The sequence below is a fragment of the Amphiura filiformis genome, chromosome 7, assembly GCF_039555335.1.
Source record: "Amphiura filiformis chromosome 7, Afil_fr2py, whole genome shotgun sequence".
NCBI classification, from domain to species: Eukaryota; Metazoa; Echinodermata; class Ophiuroidea; order Amphilepidida; family Amphiuridae; genus Amphiura; species Amphiura filiformis.
Genome location: NC_092634.1, coordinates 56845590 through 56866523, shown reverse-complemented (window position 1 = coordinate 56866523; position 20934 = coordinate 56845590).

Here is a 20934-nt window from a genome sequence, read left to right as displayed (position 1 = left end):
GCAAGGATATGGAGCCGCTTATATTGAAGATAGCATTCCTTTACTTCATCCGAGGAGCCAGTCATAATTGAGTAATCCAGACGCTTCCACATATTGTGCAACTCTGCTAACATGGGGTCTTTGCGTTGTTTTCCGCCATGTCTGGTAGTATGCTGAAAAAAATAGCAGCTGTGTTGATAGTTGGTTCGCTCCCCTGCTTGAGTTTGGCATCTGCAAATCGGGAATGGTAATGACTTCATAAAGTAAACTCCATAATCAATCATCTTAATCATGTAAGGGGTAATATCTTTGTGTGATCGATAGCGCAACAAGAACAGCTGATAAAAACATTCAGCATTTCTCTGATATTCATCAATATCTTTCTGCGAGTAACCCCATGAGTAATCTTCCGGGTGAATGGAACCCTTTGGTTTTCCTGCATGTAGTGATGGATCTGGATCTTTTTTCAAAATTTCCATCATGTTGTAGAAATGATTCCAAATATTTTGCACTAACTCAAACTCAGTGTACTCCGATGATAACCCCAATGCTTTTGTGACATCCTTGGGACCAGTGTTTGTAATCTTTGACTTATTTGAAACAACATTATGCAGCACATGTTGGAAGCGATGTTCTTGTCCTGCAGGAGGAGGGCTGATGATTGCATAGGCATGATCCCCATTTAAAGAAACTGGTTGAGGTTTACCACCATTATCGAATTGTATCTTGAATGCTCCATGGCGGACACCACGAGCATTGATGTTTTGCTCCAGATTATTGATGGTTTTTTCCCTGTAGGCAGCACTATCCTCACCCCGTTGTCTTGCTTTGTTAGCATCAGATAGAATAATGCCAATTTCAAGGTTTAGAAGCTTTTCAACAGCTCTGGCCTGGCAGTGTAGAATATCAAACACAAAATGTTGAATCGGTATACATCTAAGAAGAGATTCAACATGCTCTCTATCAGGCTTCATATTCAACTTGGTTCTCATGTTAGTTGCTGTGCACACCTGCTGTTTTTGGTCTGTGTTACACTCGTGGTAAATATTCCAGCCTGTAGATGTAGTAGGGCCTAGATTAGGCCCCAAAATTGCTTCCAGGAACATTTCATCGGCACTGACGTAAAACAAGTGTCTCTGTTGCTGCAGCGTCTGTAGAATGTCATTCACAGACTCAAACTTACCCTGCGACTTTAAATTCTCCTCCAAGTTATCCCTTGAATCACTCTCATAGAATATAGCAAAGGGGTACACATTATGTGGGCTTTGATAACTAATTCTATGCAATCTTGCCTCATCATTGAGGATACTAACAGCCAAGAATGTGCTTGGTCGTCCACCAATTACCCTACCATCGCCGTATATGCGCCAATGCTTTATTGCGTCAAATTCTAACCATTCATATTTGAAGGTATTTAGGATATAAATGAGACGAGACAGATCAATGGCAAATCCTGTGGATGTTCTGTGTGGTAACAATATCGATTCAAACTCATTTTCATATTCCTTTTTCTTTTTCTTAACTTGCACTTCTTTGGGTAGGAGGCCTGGATACTGCATCAATTTGTGTAGCCTATCAGTTTGTCTTACACCACTGTAGTTTTCCTCCAGATCTATTAAATCTGATGCTGTCATTTTATGCACAGATGAAATATTTTCATATGCTATTTCAGTCAGAAGATTGTCATGTTGCCTTTTTAGTTTCTTAGATTTGGTCATTGCAGAAGTTGATTTCAGAATATATTGGATATCATTCTTAGAGAAATAACCTTTGAACTCAGCTGTTGTGTTTTTCTTTATCAATGATGACAGTGTGTTTAGAAAGGACTTCTTATTTTTGTCACATATTACATTGTAAGCATCTTCCAAACATTTACGCATTGCCATCTTTTTCTGCAGTCTCTTTTTCTTTTTTCTTTCTTCCAGTTTTCCATGTGACAGCACGTGGAGAAAATGTGACAAGAGTTGGAGATGTGCATGTTACCTGAACATTCGATGTATTTGTATCTTGCGGAAACTGAAGCTGCTTTTTCGCAGTGACATGGGATGTAAATTCCTTAATGAAGATACTATGTATTTCATCCATTAACCTTTCAGCTACTTGCATCTTCCTATGTTTCAGAATAGCTAACACTGCTTCAATGGTGACATACAAACGTTGCTTTTGATTATTTATTATGAAGCACTCATGTGGTGTCATCCCTTCTTTTTTAAGTGATCTGTCAATATAACGATATCCTTGGTTCTTGATATGCGCAGTCATTTCAGCGGCAGTAAATATATCAGTACACAATAGAAATAGAGCATTTCCAGTTCTCTTAAAATTCACAGTGGTATTGTGCAACTGGAGTTTACCTTTTACATACATCTGGCCAGCACTTCCGGGTGAGGCAGATGAGAGTAGAGCTGAATGTGAAATTTTGCCACTATTCCCTCTAGCTGCAGATGTTGCCTTGTTGTGTCTTCGAGGACGTGGTGATGAATATTTGGCTGGAGTTTTCCGTTTCCCTTGACTAGCTGTTGATTTAGCTGCAGGTTTTGGACTGGATTTTTTTTTCCAATTTTGATTCGTCACACTTACATGTACCTTGTTTTTGACTTTAGTGGAGCTGGGGGATTTTTTATTCTGTGCTTGTTTTGTTTTGGATAATGGAGTCACCAATTTCGCTTGTGCAATATTTTGCCCTACCGCTATTGGTTTTGGAAGAGGGCGAGGGTTATATAAGGCAGTGTTTTGCCAAAGAAAATGGTTTCCTGGACCTTTTCTTTTCAGAAGAATAATATTGACACCATCATTAGTGGCTGAGGTTTCATACTGTCGAGCTGTAACCTTCCTTGATCTAACAACAGCACCAGCAAAAGTTGGAAAAACCAGAGGCCGTTGGCACAAATCATCAAGAACAACATATTTGCTATTATGTTCTACTATTGCAATGAAGTGGCCTGGTTGAACTTGTATTGCAGCTGTCATTTCGTATTCAGTTCCAAACACTTTCAGTTCTTCTGGAATATTTACTGGTGGATTTTGAACGTTGCGCTGGTTATCACAACCAATTTCAACCAACAGTAATTCAGCCATTTCAAGGGTTCCTCCCACTGGACTACTGGTGTAATCGCCACATGATGCGCATGTACGTGTTCGTCTCCAAACATACTTCATTAATTGTAGTTCGATGGAGCTTTGGAGTGAACCTCGACCCTCAACATTGCAATCTATATCAAGATGTAACATATTTATCCCAAAGGCTTTATCACTTCTAGAACGGCAAGTAGCACATTCTACTGGTGCTGAAAAGTGCATTGAGAATGTCTCCAATGATTCACCATCAAGTAATTGAAACGCATATAGTATTTCAGCATCTCCTCTTCCTTTTGGTTCATAACCATCTGGGCATGTCAATACTAAATAATTCCATATTTCATTGCGCATTTCACAGTCTGGAATCTGCATGCTTTCCCTCTTTGAACTCATGTCATTCAGAAAAGACACTAATCCATCCCTTTTCCTTAATAGTTCATTATCTTTTTGTGTTTTCTTGTATATACCAAAGTAATACAATTCCATGAGCGCATCTATGGCACATGAATATCCATCATGTCCATGGGCAATATTTTCAGAACATCTTATAGAATTCATAAAGTGTGTTATTTCAGTCATAGTTAACAAACATTGAATTAATGCATGGGGTAAGGTTGTCACTTGATCATTTTTTTGTTGTTGAAATAATAACGTAGGTTTATATGAATTAATGCTTCTGAATTGTGACCTGTCACATCAAAAGGTACATCATACTACATGAGCCAATCCATGTCAACTCCAAGGATGTGCACCGCAGCACCTCTTCAATTTTTTTCTTTTTCTGTATTGTGGTAGATATTGTGAGAAAGTAAAATGCTGAAAATTTTAGCTTCATACTCCATTTCGTTTTCCCGTGGCAGCATTTTGAAATTTAGGGGGTCAGCGTAAAAAATATTGCTGCCACAAGAAAACGAAATGGGAGTATGAAGCTTAAATTTTCGGCATTTTACTTTCTCAACAATATCTATATAATCCGATTTCTAAGGTGGGTAAAATATGTTTGTAAGCAATGCATGAGCCAGCAATTTGCTGCACAGAAACAACTCTGGAAACAAATATGGATTCAAACCTATTCACCCTAGTAAATTATGAGCTCTTTTCCAAGCGAGGACTGACTTGTGGAGTTAATATGTAAATACAAGTGACTCATCTAGCTTGATTGCATCAATATCTAATGTCTAATTACATGTCTTCAGTTTCATCTTCAACATGTTCAAGGTCTGGATTGACCATCTGGTTCAGTAATGCATCCCTGTAACCAGGATGGATTTGAATATTATTGGACCAAGCACTTGCCACAGTTGCTGTTAGAATCCCAACAGGTGAAACTTTCACTACTAATTCTGTCACAAAGAAAACTTTGTTATCAACCTCAGAAATATCCCACCTCTCTCCCAGCCATCGATCTAACGCTTCCAAATTACCTTTCCTGTGACTATACTCCACCCGTCTATCTTTTGGCAGACCTAAATGAAATATTTCGGGGTCAATTTCATAGTTGCATGGCCCTATCATTATGTGTCTTTTCAGACTCTTACTTGAAAAGCAGGCTTTAATTTCCTGCTTAAGAAACATAGAGAGCTGCGTTTCCCTCTCTTTCTTTCGAAAGGCAGAGGGACCTTTTTTCAAATTGCCTACATGCCTTTTGAACATGGACACTTGCAGAGCGTTAAGCCTCTGCCTATCTTGCCTCTTGAGGGTCATGTCATGCTTGCCACCAAGTAAGTGCAATGGCAACCTTACCTTGATGTCCCATTGAGGACCCTGATCTGTAATAATAACCCCTGTAACATGTTGGTCATCAAGACCAACAATTGATTCGACTGCCACAAAGATCTCTGCAGACGGTACTTTATACATATTTCCAACGGAAATGTAGCCTCCTGCGGTAGTGGTTGCACAGTACTGCTGAAACTCTTCTGTAGACAAAATAAGAAGGGATCAAAATACAAATTTTATATAACAGATAGACATCTTAAGGAGCTTAATTTTTATATCTGAGTGAATGAATCAGTGCATGCAGCATCAGAGCCCAGGCATCACACAAACAAGAAGCACATCATGGGCCAGCTGAGATCATTTTATAAGAAATATGCTTATTAACTCTAACGCTATTATGGTTTTGGCTACCAAAAAGGAAAGAAGGAACAAAATAATCCAGTAAGGTAATACAGCTAAGTAAGCTCGACAGCTACACCATTTACTAGTAGATGAAAGGAGTCATTAATTTATAGGTGTTACATTCACAACAATGCAAGGAGGAAATGTTGAACTGATGGTGTTGATGTTGCATGACTCTACTGTGTGTCCCTAAATGACCCTAAGCACATGTGGCCACATCCACTAACACCCCTAACAGTACAGTAACTGCCTAAAGACTGTAAAACTGTCACTAGCCAATTATCTTCTCAGTATTAAATTAGTGAAGGATTAATGTCTTCTCCAGAAATTAAGTTGACACACAGTTGTCAAAATGAATAATAATAACATGTACTTTCATGATGATATAGGCTACAGTTGGTACATGAAAAGTTTTAATAGCACTGGTATGGTCAAGTTCAAAAATCAAAATCAAATGCATCTGTCATCATGATAAATATTAGCATGATCTGTATTGATACTGTAGAAAGATTTTAGCTCTTGATCAAAAAAAAAAAACCCTCCATAAATGGATTTTCATTAGCTGTTACTACAACAGCCTTCACACAACCAATGACAGGCAATGGGGACATTAATTGGGCTACCAATTAAATTAAGCACAGGCCCATGCCCAGGATTTGTTTCTAGGGGTGCAGGATTTCCCCAAAACATGTAAAAGTGGACCACACCATGAAAATGCTGTGCATGAAAAAGGTATATTAAAAAAGTGGACCTTTTATACACTTTTCTTCGTAATTTTTGAACTCTTTTGGCACATTGTTATATTTTTGGTCAGAAAAGTGGACTGTAGCCTTTTTGTGAATTTTGGGTGGTGTGCCGCACCCCTGCACCCCCACCCCTACGAGCCCGATTCATATCAGACAAATGATCAATACTGGATTACAGATTAATCCCTCACCTTGAACCTTGAAACTGCTGTTGGTTTCTTCTGAAATGCTTGGTAATTGCTGATCTTGTGGTTGGGATAGGGTGCTAGGCTGAGTGGTAGGCTGTAGACTTCCATCGGGAACTTCTAAAACACACAACAAAAATTAAAAAACAAATTTAATTAGTAATGACAAAGGTGATAACATGAATAATAATGCTTGAATTAATATCAATGAGGCCCTTCACAATTGATTCCGAATTTACTGTTCAAGATTTTAAAAATAGGACGAGGTGAATTAGCGGCAAAACATCTATTCTATGCAGATGCTTAAATTTTGACCAAAATATGACAAAACGGTTTTCGCATATCCTCAAACATGATGCAGTAAAATGAAACTAAATAGCATCTTTTTGGTGTATATAATACACTAAATAAATTAGTGTACAAAAAAGATTGCTCAATACCCTATCTGTTTAATAATATAGGGCAGTACTAATTTTCTATTCATCATTGTAGAGTGGACTGCATTAAAGACAAAATTGCATATCCACATGTATCGACAAAATACATAGGCCTACATGATTTTCTTCAATGTTAAAACAGAACATTTGATAATGGCTTACCTGGTATTGTCTGTTTATCACGTTTTCTCTTTGTTTTTTTGTGTGCTGGAGGATCTTCAGACTCTATTGCTGGTTTAAGTTTGGTGCCATCTGAAAATAATTAAATGAGTTTGAGACCTTGAAAACCCTTGATATAGAAATGGAGACATTGTGTCTAGTTCAAAATATAAAATCACCATTGTTTAAAATGAGATTTTTTTTTCTGGAATACAAATTACAAGTTTGTTTCATGTATTGCTTGGCTATTACATAATTATAATGACCATGATGATTTTTTAATGGAAATCCTGTAAAATATTTACAGCAAAAAGAACAGATTTCCATAGGTGAAATATTGCATCTGTATCTGCCTATAAGTGTAAGTTCTCACTGAAATGAAATGTTTGACATACCTATTGCATAAGTGACATTTATAATGTCATTTGCTGACACCTGTAGATCCTGTTCATCCATAGACCCTGGTTCATCATGGTACACAGTGACAACCTCTTGAAATCTGTCCACTGTTTTCACACGGAAATAGGGAGACAGTGTGTTGCCAGTCTGGATTTGGTCTCCTTCTTGCAGTTTCTTGAAATTCACTTTACTACTCAGTGATGACGTTGTTTTCCTGAGAGCACGGACACTAGCGTCAGAAATTGGTGTTGGATCTATGAACCAAATAATTATAGCAGTTATTTTAATTAAAGGCACAATCAGTGATTCCACATAAAAATTAACACATTTGATTTTTTTTTTTTCAATAAAACTTGAAAGTGAAAGTAAAAAAATAGAAGTACTAAAAAGAAAATAGTAGTACAACAGTGGAAACTCGTTAATACAAGCTCTAATAATACAAACTTCTATGTGATGGATAAGACGAAATCCTGATAAGACAAACTAAATTTTGTGGCCCCACAAATTTCGTATTTATCAAAAAAGAGAACAATAATCCCATTTAATTGCACACAGTTTTAATTGTCTGCTACACCCAGGACATACACTTTTGATTTTATCACTTGGTTAGGTCACCTATCCTGCCTGCCCCCTATACATTTCACAAAATGCTAAAAGTGGATTTCGGATGATTTACCGTAGTCTATTATCTGATTTAACAAATCATTATTATTGTGTCTGTAACTTATGTGTTTTTGTAGCCTTGATATATAAATCACTGATTGTAGGTTAATTCTGTAACATTACTCATTCAAAGACGAGGCTGCATGATATGATTTTGATGAAACTACAATAACTGTGACACTTTTGCCAAGTCATATTGTTTCAGGTGACATGATTATCATAATTATAATGTAGTTGACATTGCAGCCTATTATCACAGATCCCATCAGATCCTGTGCTAATATACATACAGATTGGCACAAGCCTATCATGGCCGAGTGCCATTATGAGGCTTGACAGCTTATGTGGCCCATACACGATCAATTTGATTGGTTAATATTGGAGACCCTAGATGCAGAATTGGATACACAATAATATTTCTCTTCAATAATATTGAAGAGATCTAATCTAGTTTTGATTTTATTGACGATTGGACAATAAAATCACTATTGATGTTCGTGTGTTAAAAGGGCATTTCGTGATCCACAGCCTCATCCCCCCCCACTTTTCTCAAAAAAAGTTGAGATTTTTATATCACTGGAAACCTCTGGCTACATAATGTTTATGTACAAAATATTTCTTGCAGATTAATTAATTTAGCAAAGATATTGTGAAATTTGAATTTTGTTCTGGTGCACCAGAACGAAATTACAACGTATTGTCTATGGAGCAGTGGAATCAACTGAAATTTTGGGAATATGTACTGAAAAATGTCATAAAAAGAGGATGCTAGGATCACAAAATACTCCTTTAAGTGCACAATGCGCAGATTTTGTATCCACTCTTGTATCTAGTGTCTTTGATATCAAATTGATAGTGTATAAGCCGCATTACTGGAAAGAAACTTATTATTTTTGGGTTTCTTTAGTTTTGTCTATTGAGCATGTTGGGAAATTAAATGTGTTCAATTTATATTATGTAAAATGTTCTTAAACAAATCCAAATAAAGGTGATGATAACATACTTCAATTAAATGTGTTCAAGTTCAGGGAACACTCTAAGTTTCCTATGTCATATTTTGAAAGATTGGGCTTCACCATAGGCCCTACATGCTGGGAGTAAACACTTTTTTCAATAAAAATAATGATTGATGTGTCACATAATAATTAGGTCAGGTAAGTGTAATTCTTTTATCATTCAATAAGCCAACATGTCATAATCAAGCTCAATGTGGTCACTTGCCAATTAGTGATTGTGGCAACTTAAATTGTAATCACAAATTCAAATTTCAAATTAAATTTGGGTAAATCACCACCAGAAGGTCAATGACTAGTCAGCATGTTATATGTGTGGGCCTATATTTACCCCATGTATCTATAATATGATCATTAAAAATTTGCATACTGAACACAAAGCAAGTGGCAGGTACAATTATGATTGATTTGTGTATCAGATAAAACTGATGAATTTCAATTTGAAATTTTAAAAATCTTGGGTCAAGTACCATTATGGTCAAGAACCTGTTACCTTACTAGTCAGCAGTTCAGGGGCCAAATTAAGTTTGTTGCCCAGGTCATGTTTTAATTTGCAATATTTAAAAACTTCGGTCAACACAAATCAATCATAATTGTAATCATAATCATAAAGTACAATTATGATTGATTTGTGTATCAAGTAAAACTGATGAATTGCAATCTTTACAAACTTTGGCCAAACTTTAAAAACTTGGGTCAAGTACTGTCAAAGTTAACAGCATGTTATCTTACTAGTTAGCATTCTTTAGTTAAATGCTCATTTTCTTTGATAACTTAAAAGTTAACAGCCTGTTATATTACTAGTCAGCATTCTAGATTTACATTTAGCTCATATTTTTAAATTCTAGTTAAATGCTCATTTTCTTTGATAACTTAAATAGTTTAGTATGATTAATCTTAACAATGAATTCAGTGTTGACTTTTAAATGATAACAATACCATTACCATTGAACATCAATTTTAGAAATGGTTCATAGATGTAGATGTTTGAAATCTTTTATTTATGTGTCTAAAGGCAAACAAACCCGTAAAAATATTGTTTCAAATCTAAAATCCTCAGTTTGAAAGCTCATTTTGGACAATTTTGTGATTTTTCTTTCATTAAGTTGCATTTTCATGCTTTTTCCAGTAACATTGGCCACTGGAATTCCAGTCGTTTTCAGAAAGCAAACTTGGAAATCCAGACATTTCTTATCATGAAAAGTTATTCCTCTATAGGGGGTGTGCACTTATTTTCTGCAATAGCCCATTGCATGTTTTTGGTCCATTTTCCCTGAAATTGCAAAAATATTAAAATTTGACTTTTATTGCCAGTTAAAACTAATTAAATGATTTTGCCATGTTGCATTTGGCAAACCAAGATAATATTTTTTGAATTCCCAGAAATTAGTCTGTATTTTTCTGATATCAGGAGTGTGTACCTTAATTAAAGTTTCAAATAAGATACCGGTAACTTTATTAATATTTGACAAAGTGAGTAGTTAAGGGAAGGGGTATGAACGTTTGGACAGTATTTATTGTGGGACATTAGAGCACATCAGACATATCGAATTGTATTCTGAATCTGAAGAATGTCCTTCTGATATCAAATAATTTTGATTTTTGAAATTCATAACGTAATACACATTTTATGGAAAATCATTAAAAATTGATATTTTTGATATTTAACAGTACTCGAAGTAAACTTTATAAATCTGATGATTTATACTTGAAGTGTATGTAGGTGGGATGAAAAGCCGACGATCAATTGAAAATTTTGACCTTTCTTATTGAAGATATGGATTTTTTTCCCAAAAAAAACCAAAAAAAAAAAAATTAAGTCTTTTTGGGAAAAAAATCTATATCTTCAATATGAAAGGTCAAAATTTTCAATTGATTGTCGGCTTTTCCTCCCAGCTACATACACTTTAAGAATATATCATTAGAGTTATAAAATTTACTTTGAGGATTGTTATATATCAAAAATTTGAAAAATATCAAATTTTAATAATTTGTCATAAAATTTGTATATCGTGAATTTCAAAAAATGAAAATTATTTGGTATCAGAAAGACATGCTTCGTATTCAGAATGCAATTTCGATACGTCTGAGGTGCTCTCATGTCGCACAAAAAATACTGTCGAAACGCTCATTCCAGATCCCTTAAGTCCTTCATGAATATTACATTGTGTAAATTAATTCTTGGTGTTCATTGCCAAACTACAGATAATAATGCACTTAAAATCAGAATTGGGTCTAGCCATCCTCTTTAGATTTTCAGATAATTATACAGGGTGTCCCAGAATAAAAAATACCAGGTGAATTAATTTGAACATAAGGTGAGAAATAGGCATCAGAATCATTATCATTGATTTATTATTATTACTAAATCATAAAATTCAAAAAGCAGCATGTAGCCAATCTTATTTTGCATCTTATACACTAAACTTGAATCAGTTCACAGGTTGCAAAGAAATGAGCAAATACATAATCCACACATCAAATCATTTCATTCCAAGTTCGAATGAAAGATCGCTCAACACAATGTACACTAGTGGTTTAAATGGTGAAATAATTTGCAAAGCATTTGATTAGGTTTTGTTCTAATGTGAAAAAAATGCATGATATTAAAAATTAAAGTTTGCAATTTTTCAGATAAAGATTGTTTTAAATATTATGACTGAGTGATGTTATTACATGTAAAAGTTTATATTTGAATACCCCTCCCCCCCCCACCCTGGATAGAATAGTATAAAAGTATCTTAAAGTTATGTTTTGATATGGCTTGTTTCCTAAAAGCAAACCAAAGGGCAACATAAAATGCTGACCAGTCAGATAATCATTACGCTTGAACCACATGACCCATGTGTTTAAGTTCATAAAGGTTTAATGACCTGCTTTTAAGTGTGCAGTTATTGTTTGCAAATTTTAAGGTGATAAATAAAAATTAAATTAATACACTTGACCTTAATCACTAATTTGCAAATGACTACAATGAATTTGGTTATGACAGATTGACTTTATGGATGGCAAAATCTTGAGCAGACCTATGCATGAAAGTAACACTTGCCGATTGAAAATCAAACATTTATTTATACTCAAAGCAAGAAAAACAGCACACAAAGGATCTAGGCCTACAAGTAAAGCAGTATAAACAAAAAGGTGCAACAATAAAACCGATATATAAATTATAAGAAGCAACTGTTTTGTTCCAATGGTAGCACCTACCTGTACCCTGATAAAGCACCCACCCATTAAATTTTAGCCCCAAATTTCACAATTATCAACTTGATCAAACCAAAATAGTGTAAATCTGTTATTATAATGGGCAAAGTTTTTAAAGTCACAAAATGGTGCATGAAAGTGGTTCAAGTGATGAAATAAGAAAGTTTTAGGATCAAGACCTAATTTATTGTCAACAAAATTAGACTAACTGTACGAGATAAATTAAATGTCATTTTCACAGTAATGGGTGTAATTTTGGATTCTGAATATTTTGATCAGTAGTGGTCTCATAAAGCTACAGAATTTCAAGATATTTGGCTACATCATGATCATCTAGTTAGCAGCTACATTGGGTAGCATAATCATCTTTGGGAATTGCTGGGTTCAGTTTGGCAGGCTGATATTTACAATAGATATGACCTTTGTGTTGTTGAACTTAAAATACAGACACTTTTGTAAAACCCTGTATTTTCATCAGTTCATGGATTATTTTTCTTAAGCTTGAAGTATAGTCATTGTACATTCAGTAAAAACTGTCACATTACAGGCAGAACTCTAGTCAACCGATGGCTATTGTTGTACAAGGCTCACTCAGTCATTTAATGAGGCAATACAAACGTTCAAATTTGGTGTTGAAATAAGCAAAAGTTTGAGTTGCACCTTTTCAATGTAAAATTAATTTTCTCGGCCATATAAAAAGCAATAATTTTCTTTAATTTTTCAGTAAATGTCATGAAAACCTATAATGCTTGATACTATATTTTTTCAAGTCCTAGTGTTAAACTTAGGCGTGAAATTCAGTCACTTAAAGATTTTCGATTTTGATAGGCTTCAACTTGGCCCGCAACCTTTTTTTTTTTTTTATCAACCTTTTAGCTTTTTAAAGTAATATAGTTCGCTAATGAAGGATTTTTCCCAACTTTCTAATGCACATTACCATTTTTTTGTCAGAATTTCGGTTTTGATTGCACCATTTTTCAATTCCTACTGCCAATTTTGTCAAAATCAACTCGCCAATGTACCCATGGATGGATGACTTTGCAAGCCACAATAGAAATATCGATTAGTTCTGCTGGTTATATTAGAAATGAAGTACTGAGTTGGACATTGTGGCAGTCGCAAGTGAAATAAGGTGAAATCAAAACGGATATACAAAACTATAATATATAGACCCACACGATGTGCCTTACAGAGGTGGGAAATATCTTTCTTTAGCAAACTATATAAATAGTTTGAAACTCTAAAAAATGAATTCCGAAAAAAAAACTTGCAGCCGGAGTTGAGGCCTATAAAAATCAAAAATCTTACACTAAAAGACGTAATTTTATGCCTAATTTTAACACCAGAATTTTAAAAAAAATGTATATCCAAGCACTATATGTTTTTAATTGACATTTCTGAAGGAAAAACAAATATTGCTTTATATTTGAACGAGAAAATTAATTTCATAGCAAAAAGGTGTATCTCTGAATTGTGCTGATTTCAACATGTATTGTTGGATTATGCCAATCAACATTTGTTTATAATATTATGTCTACCTAAAATGAACACTTGTTTTATGTAGTCAAATTATTTGATGATATGATTATTAATAATGAAATGAAATGTGTAGATTAAGGTCTAATATAGGCCAACAACATACAAAATATGAACAATAGTGCACTGCATTCCATATAATACTAGTTTGAGCGAAAATAATTGGTTTGTTCAGACATACATTGTACCGGCATATGACACTGACATGTGCCACTAAATAGTCCTATACGCCGGTATGTCAGAACAGAATTTTCTTTTTTATTCAAAAAACGTCTATGCCAAAATTAAATAGAGCAATATTTCATTAATTAATTGCATTTTATCCTCAAAACTTTGTCAGATCGTTTTGTTTGAGCCATATATTAAGAATATCAAGTACCGAAACACACAATGTTTTCAACATCATTCACAAAAGGTTAGAAAAGGTTGCTAGAAAACGTCGAAGTGTCTGGTTATATAAAGTATAAAGGTATATAGGGTATGAAACGTTTTCATAACATTCAAAAACATTTTCTGATAACTCACTGCAAATATTCTTAAATAATATTATTTCAGTGTGGACAAAATATTTAGCTAAAAAATAATTGCCAAAAAATATTTTACAATAACATTTTGAAAACATTTTACAAATATTTTTGTAGTGTTTCCATTCAAAATGTTTTAAAACGTTTTCATGACCTTATAACCATAGATTTAATGTTATTAAAACGTTTTTATCAAAACCCAAAATGCAACCTGCTTAAAAACTTTGTGTTTGCTGAGTATCAATTCATTTTGGCAAAAAATTGGTAAGCAACCCTAACAGAATGGTATTTGTACACCACTATCTATTTCCTCTTGGAATATGTACACTTTAAAAATGCCATGCGAGTGTCCCTTTTCCCTTTAAATTTGAACTTTACATTGTATATTTGTATGACCAAGTCAGTTTGACCAAGAAATGTTTTTCAGCTTTGAACTACATTAGGATGACAAATAAAAAACGACTACTCAAAATAAAAGGTATTTGCCCTGCAGTGAGCATTGAAATTTAAATATTGTTTTTGCTCAATCATATTTGTTAAGTTTGTCACAACATTTTTCACATTTAGCATGTAGATAAAGCTCCAGCATGATAAAATTGTATTAATTTACACATTTCTACAAATAATTTGAGTAGAAATGCATATGAAGTTTGTAAACTTTTATTGAAATGTTACACCCACTGTGAAAATGACCACATACAATTGATTGGGGCTTCACATTTTGTTTATACATACATTGTATCAGAGAAGATGATCTTCTCTGAGTGTATACGTATAGCGTTTTCTACCATTAACTTTGATATAAAAAGGTATTCATTTTGTATTGTTCACTTCTAAAAATATCACTGTGTCATAAAGTGGGGATCCTTTGCATTTCGTCTGTAAGTTTATTTTTATATTTTATACTCTGGTACCTGGTGATTATGGTAAAAATTAAACTGATCCAAAAGGGAGTAGCTTTACAATTTAAATAATACTCATTGTATTGAGTAGGCCTACATATAGGCCTAGGTACATAATAAATTGATCAGCTCGTAATCGACAGGCTTTATAACATCGCCGATTAATATCATTTTGAGAATTGTCCGATCTTGTAGACATTTCACTAGAAGCATCACAAATTATCAATTCAAATCCTATAACTTTGTCTACTTTTTTTTAACATGTATACTATAGACCAAACTTGGCCCCTGGACTAGGCCTACTATATACTCAGATAGTTTTCAGAATACATCTAATTAATATTGCCCCAACACCACCAGTGGTTCCGGAATCATTGTGAAGTGCATAATATAAATCAAACGGGAAAGTTATGCACTGTATAACGTTGTGGTGGAAAGATTGAATGTACATGTATCCTGATATTCTAAATGTTGGCAGTGAATATGGTCTGTTTTAAGTGGATTCAGTAACATCTTGGCTAACAGAAAAACTTGACTTAGTTTCTTAACTAGTTCTGACTTATATGCTCAATTAACTAAATTGTCCAGAAAGTTGGGCCACTTTTGACATTTTCGTGCAAGCTCGACTTTCATGATTAGTAATTGCATTTTTGCTTTTGAGAATAACAATAAAAGGGGTCATGGTGTAAATGTGATATGCAGTAGAATCAATAATATCTTGGCTAACAGAAAACCTTTACATGGTGTCTTTCCTAGTTCAGGTTCAAACGCTACGCCCAATTTTACTTTAAGCCATAATTATGTACGATCTTATGATAGGAAATTGGTTAATTTTTTTCAAACCTTACTAAACCTTAGCATTACTAAATAAATAATATGATATTTATTCCAAATCACAAATTCAAATACCTTTTCAAATGCCCCATTGTTTAAAATTACCCATTTTAAGAGCACTCAACTCAATTCAGTCAGTTTTGCTACACAAAGACACAAAAGTGGCCTAAGCTGTTTTAGAACTACCAATTGACAATGTTTTCGCTACCACCGATTTTATTGAAACAAAACTTATGTAGTAGCTGAAGAAATTATGTTTACCTTGACAACCAAGTAAAATTCAATACAATCAATAAGTGACATGTTTGCCCAATATTTTTTTTTAATTGTATAAATTTGTTGTTACAACCTGTAGTTTGAAATCAGTAAAGGTCTTTTTAATCTTATTCAAATACGGTTTTGTTAATTACTATTAATTAAGCTATAAACCCTTACCAATTGGCAATTTTTCTTACTCTATGGATAACAATTATACACATTGTGCAATAAAAATAAAAATACAGAAATGCAGAAATTTTGTACTCACCATCTCGATGAACAGGTTGTCGGATATCGCTCTCAGTTAGCCGAAGATTGAAGGAAGAATCCCAACCAAGGAACTTAACTTCATATCGATTATTTTCACCATAATGGATGATGCGAGCAGGTTCCCATCTGCCCAGGTGATCAAGCGCCTGCACCCTATCCCCAACCTTAAACCCCATTGCAAAGTATGATTATTTAGCTTGACATATCTGGTGCTGCTGTGTAGTCTGAATGAAATAAGCATCAGAACTGAAGTAGTCCATTTATATACCAGTTGGTACAAGTAGCATCGAATTTCAGTGTCTCTGACCTGTTCAAGTTCAAGTTCAGGTTGTAATTGACCAACAGATGTGACATATGAATGAAACTTCATAACCAATTCACTTGACATCTATGACCTATCCAATTACTGACTTCACCCACTACAAGATTTTGGATCCCCAAGCGCTTCCAAGGCTTGTCAAAATGTGAATTATGGATTGCAGTGCTGTGTGGTGGTTTTGCAAGCCAGATATCAACCAAGCACGCTAATATTTTCGTAATGTGACACACCAATATGGCAGACTTACCATAGTGTTATGGGGCAATTCCGAGGTGGTAGTAATTCCGAATTGGTAGTCTTTATGTCTGATCTCATTCCAGTTACATACACATACTCTCCTTTTTAATGTACATGCTGTAAGATGCCATTATTCAAGATAAGCTATTGCAGGCACTCCACAGAACCCCATGAAAGTAGACCTTGGTCCAGGGGGTTAGACAATAAGTGCAAAGTGTGTTAGCGAACGTTAGCTTTGTGAGCATACAGGAAAGTAACTAAGTGCATACATGCTCACAAGTTGTATGTGCAGAAAATGGAGGTCGCAAGGTTCGAGTCAAGCATGTTGAGAAAGCACAGGCAATGGAGGTTCCAATCTATGTACTATTATTCAAATGTTGCAGGATCCAATAAGACTGATATCCTTATTGTGTTATGCATGGGTCTAAACAGATTTGGTATTGTCTGGGACCATGTCCTTGATAATAATAGAGTAAACCGTGCAGCGGTCCAGGATTTGCAGTTATTGTTTGTAACTTGCGTATGGCTCATCAATACAATACGGAATAAATTGTAGTATCAATACGTTGCATGAAATGTAATACAGCAACATAGTGTTGAACAAATCGTGGGTGGTCAGTGGAATTGATTTCACTTAAATGATGAGGTATTGGATGATAGAATATGTGGTTTTCATTACTCATGTGGAATGTATCATATTATTGACTGTTAGTATCCACTTGTCAACAAAGTATGCTTGCTTATGGAAAGGTTAACTGTGTTATCAATGTGTTGAGTGCTATGGGGTTATGTTGCAGACTGTTGTATGGTTAGAAGGTTATGTGTAGGTGACTACAAGCGTGGTTACCGTTTGAAGAGGTTGAACAGTATTTCAAATAATCTCCTACCAAATGTCTAGTTCACATATTTTGTGTGCTGATGTTGAAATGTTGATCATGCACAGCTTTTAAGTATTACTGTATAGTACCCACATACACAGGGTCAGATATTTTCAATGCATAAGTGAAGGAAAGTGAACTTAACATTTGGTTATGATGTCATTTGATTGAGTGAGTTCCGTATAAGTGGACTCATTCCATATTTTCTGTACAAAGATATTATTTGTTTTGTTTTGCTGAACGAAAAAGTTGTATTCTTGTTACCTGTTACGTTAAAATGCCATTTATTTCATATTTTTCTTATAATAAAACACTGCTATGTTGATTTTGTTTAAAAAAATTACATATCTTATTGGCTTTTGTGGGTAAGTTTACCCGAAATAAATGCTATCAAATGAAACGATGTGTCACATCTGGTTTTCTTTAAGAGAACTTGGGAAAAAAAAAAGGGTTGTCTCAAAGCTCATGAGTGGTTTGAAAACAAATGCTAAATCGATTTAAAAAAAAATTATTATTCGGACTTGGTATTTTTATGGTATTTTGAGAAAAAAGTCTGATTTTAAATTTTAAAAAAATTCTGCATTTCTTTTTTTTTCAAATCGTGTGATTTTACAAATGTGTGTGCAAGCTTTGAGACAAATCTTTTTGTTTTTGGCCTGATAAGTAAGTTAAACATAAGGTGAAAATGGGCTATTCTATTTCCAATCAATATCCCCTGTGGAAGATATTCACTGCCATCTCAATTCCAGCTTGACCTTATCTTCAATTCAGCTGGAAATTTGTGCCTTGTTTTATGTCAAATTCCAGTTCAAAATATGTGAAATTTATAAATTCCAGTTGAATTTTACATAATTTTGCCTCAAATGAGAACAAAAATCATCCATACTTTTTCCACTTTTTATGGATGAAAATGACTGGATCCGGAGTTATTTAACATGACTTACGGATGGTAACCACCAAACTACCATGTTTTTGTTCATACCACCCTAAACAAAACAAAATATCACTGGGGTTATGACAAAAATAATGGGCTTTCACCTGATAACAAAATCTATTTTGATGGGGTAAAGTTGGGGGCAGGCTGTCAATCGGGTCACACATCCTTAATATCATTATAGTTTGTTTGAATAACAACATATATTTTATAAAAGTTTAAACTGACTTTCAGCACAAAAGATTCATCTAACCTTGAATTTTCGATGTGTGACACACATCTTCATCAAAATAAGTCCTATGATGTGCTGAATGTCAGTTTTGAAAGTTCAGAAATTGTTCTATATCACCAGCATCCATTTTTGATTTCAGAGAAATTTTTATTTTGAATACATGTTTAAAAGGGCATCAGCCTCATCCCCCACACTTTTCCCCAAAAAAAGTTGAGATTTTTATACCAATGGAAATCTCTGGCTCCATAATGTTTGTGTACAAAAAATGTCTTACAGATTAATTCGTTTTGCAAAAAATATCGTCAAATTTGAATTACGTTCTGGTACACCAGAACGAAATTACAACACAGTGGCATATGAAGCAGTCTAATACACAATCATAATTATGCGTAACTCGCAAACGCAAAATCGGAATCAACTGAAATTTTGGGAATAAGATTTTTTCGCAGATATGTACTGAAAAATGTCATAAAAAGAAGATGCTAACTCCTTTAAGTAGTGATAAAATAGTTTACAAAAATGTTTACCAAAAATAACAAATAATTTTATAATAACATTTTGACAATATTTAAAACAAAATTGTGTTTATTTTTACAAAAAATCGATTGCTTGACCATGATGACCTTTAATCCGTCATTTAAAGCCATATTATAACATTTTCAAACAAAATAGATTAGCATTTATTTGCCATAAAATGTTAGCTTTTACTGTCAGATATATCCCTTTTATTTTTGAGCCGAACAACTACGGCAAAGCAAAGAAAATTGGAATTTACTACCAGCGCACATGTCGCCAATACGTACCACTCCTTCGGTCATGTTGTGGTACGACCCTTTGTTGTGTATATCACCGTCCCGCACGCCATGTACGTACTGTGTGTTATGAACATCGTGTATGCGTTCGACTGGTTGAAATTCCAGAATCTTAATCAGTGGGGGTGTCACAAATGGATTAATACAATATGTAATCCCATCCCCAGGTATGACAAGTCTGAAATTGAGTGCATTATTTCTAAACAGTTGTGTTAAAATACACAAATATAAGTGCATTCCTTAAATATCCAAGTGATTCTCTTTATATTAGTTTTAATATTAGGCATTTCCTTCACTTTCTCCCCTTTAGGACCCTACAACGTCCTTTTAAATTCTGCCCTTAAAGATGAAGCCCCGCCAGAGTAGTTCTTCTGGGGTAAACCAAACCTGCCTGTTATATGCAATAACATTAAAACACCTGTCAATAACCTTGTCATTGATAAATTTGAATATTTGATAACCAGGCAGGTTTGGTTCACCACAGAAGAACTGCACTGGCGGGGCTTCCTCTTTAATCCGTTCCAACCAACTTTCCAGTGCTTATTTTTCTTCTAACTAAAGAATACCTCACTACACCAACAACCTCACCTCAATACACACCCACACCACCCAACCCTTTCACACACCCACCGGCGAGCACCTACCAATAATGTAACACATATTCAGGGGTCAGGTACACACCAACAGCCACACCCCCTCACACATGCCCACACTCCACCCCACCCCTGCACGAATCCCCCAAAATACACGCACACCCTGCACGCATCCCACACTATATATTAGACTAAAGCCAAGAATTTTCCGCGTTGCGGAAATTCCGCGGAATTCGGAGGTAAAGCGGAAAACGCATTTCTGAGAAAAAAATAAGCAAAAATGACGTAGAAAAAGGAAAAAAATACAATTGAAAAGAAATAAATAAAATACTAAATGAAATGGGTCTTCAAAATGCATCAAAATAAAGTAAAATCCGTCATAGATTTACCGTACAACGCCTGTCCTACCTCCCATTGCAGCCATGATACCCAATCACCCATCCCAACTTTGCAAATCGCAATGATCGTTACAAGATTCTTGTGAAATTTTATTATGTCAGAAATGTGCTAAAATTACAAAGCGGAGAAAAGCGGAATTTAGCATTTGTAAAGCAGAAAATTCTTGGCTTTATATTAGACATCCGTGGACCATATTATAGTACATATGCACACCCCTACCCT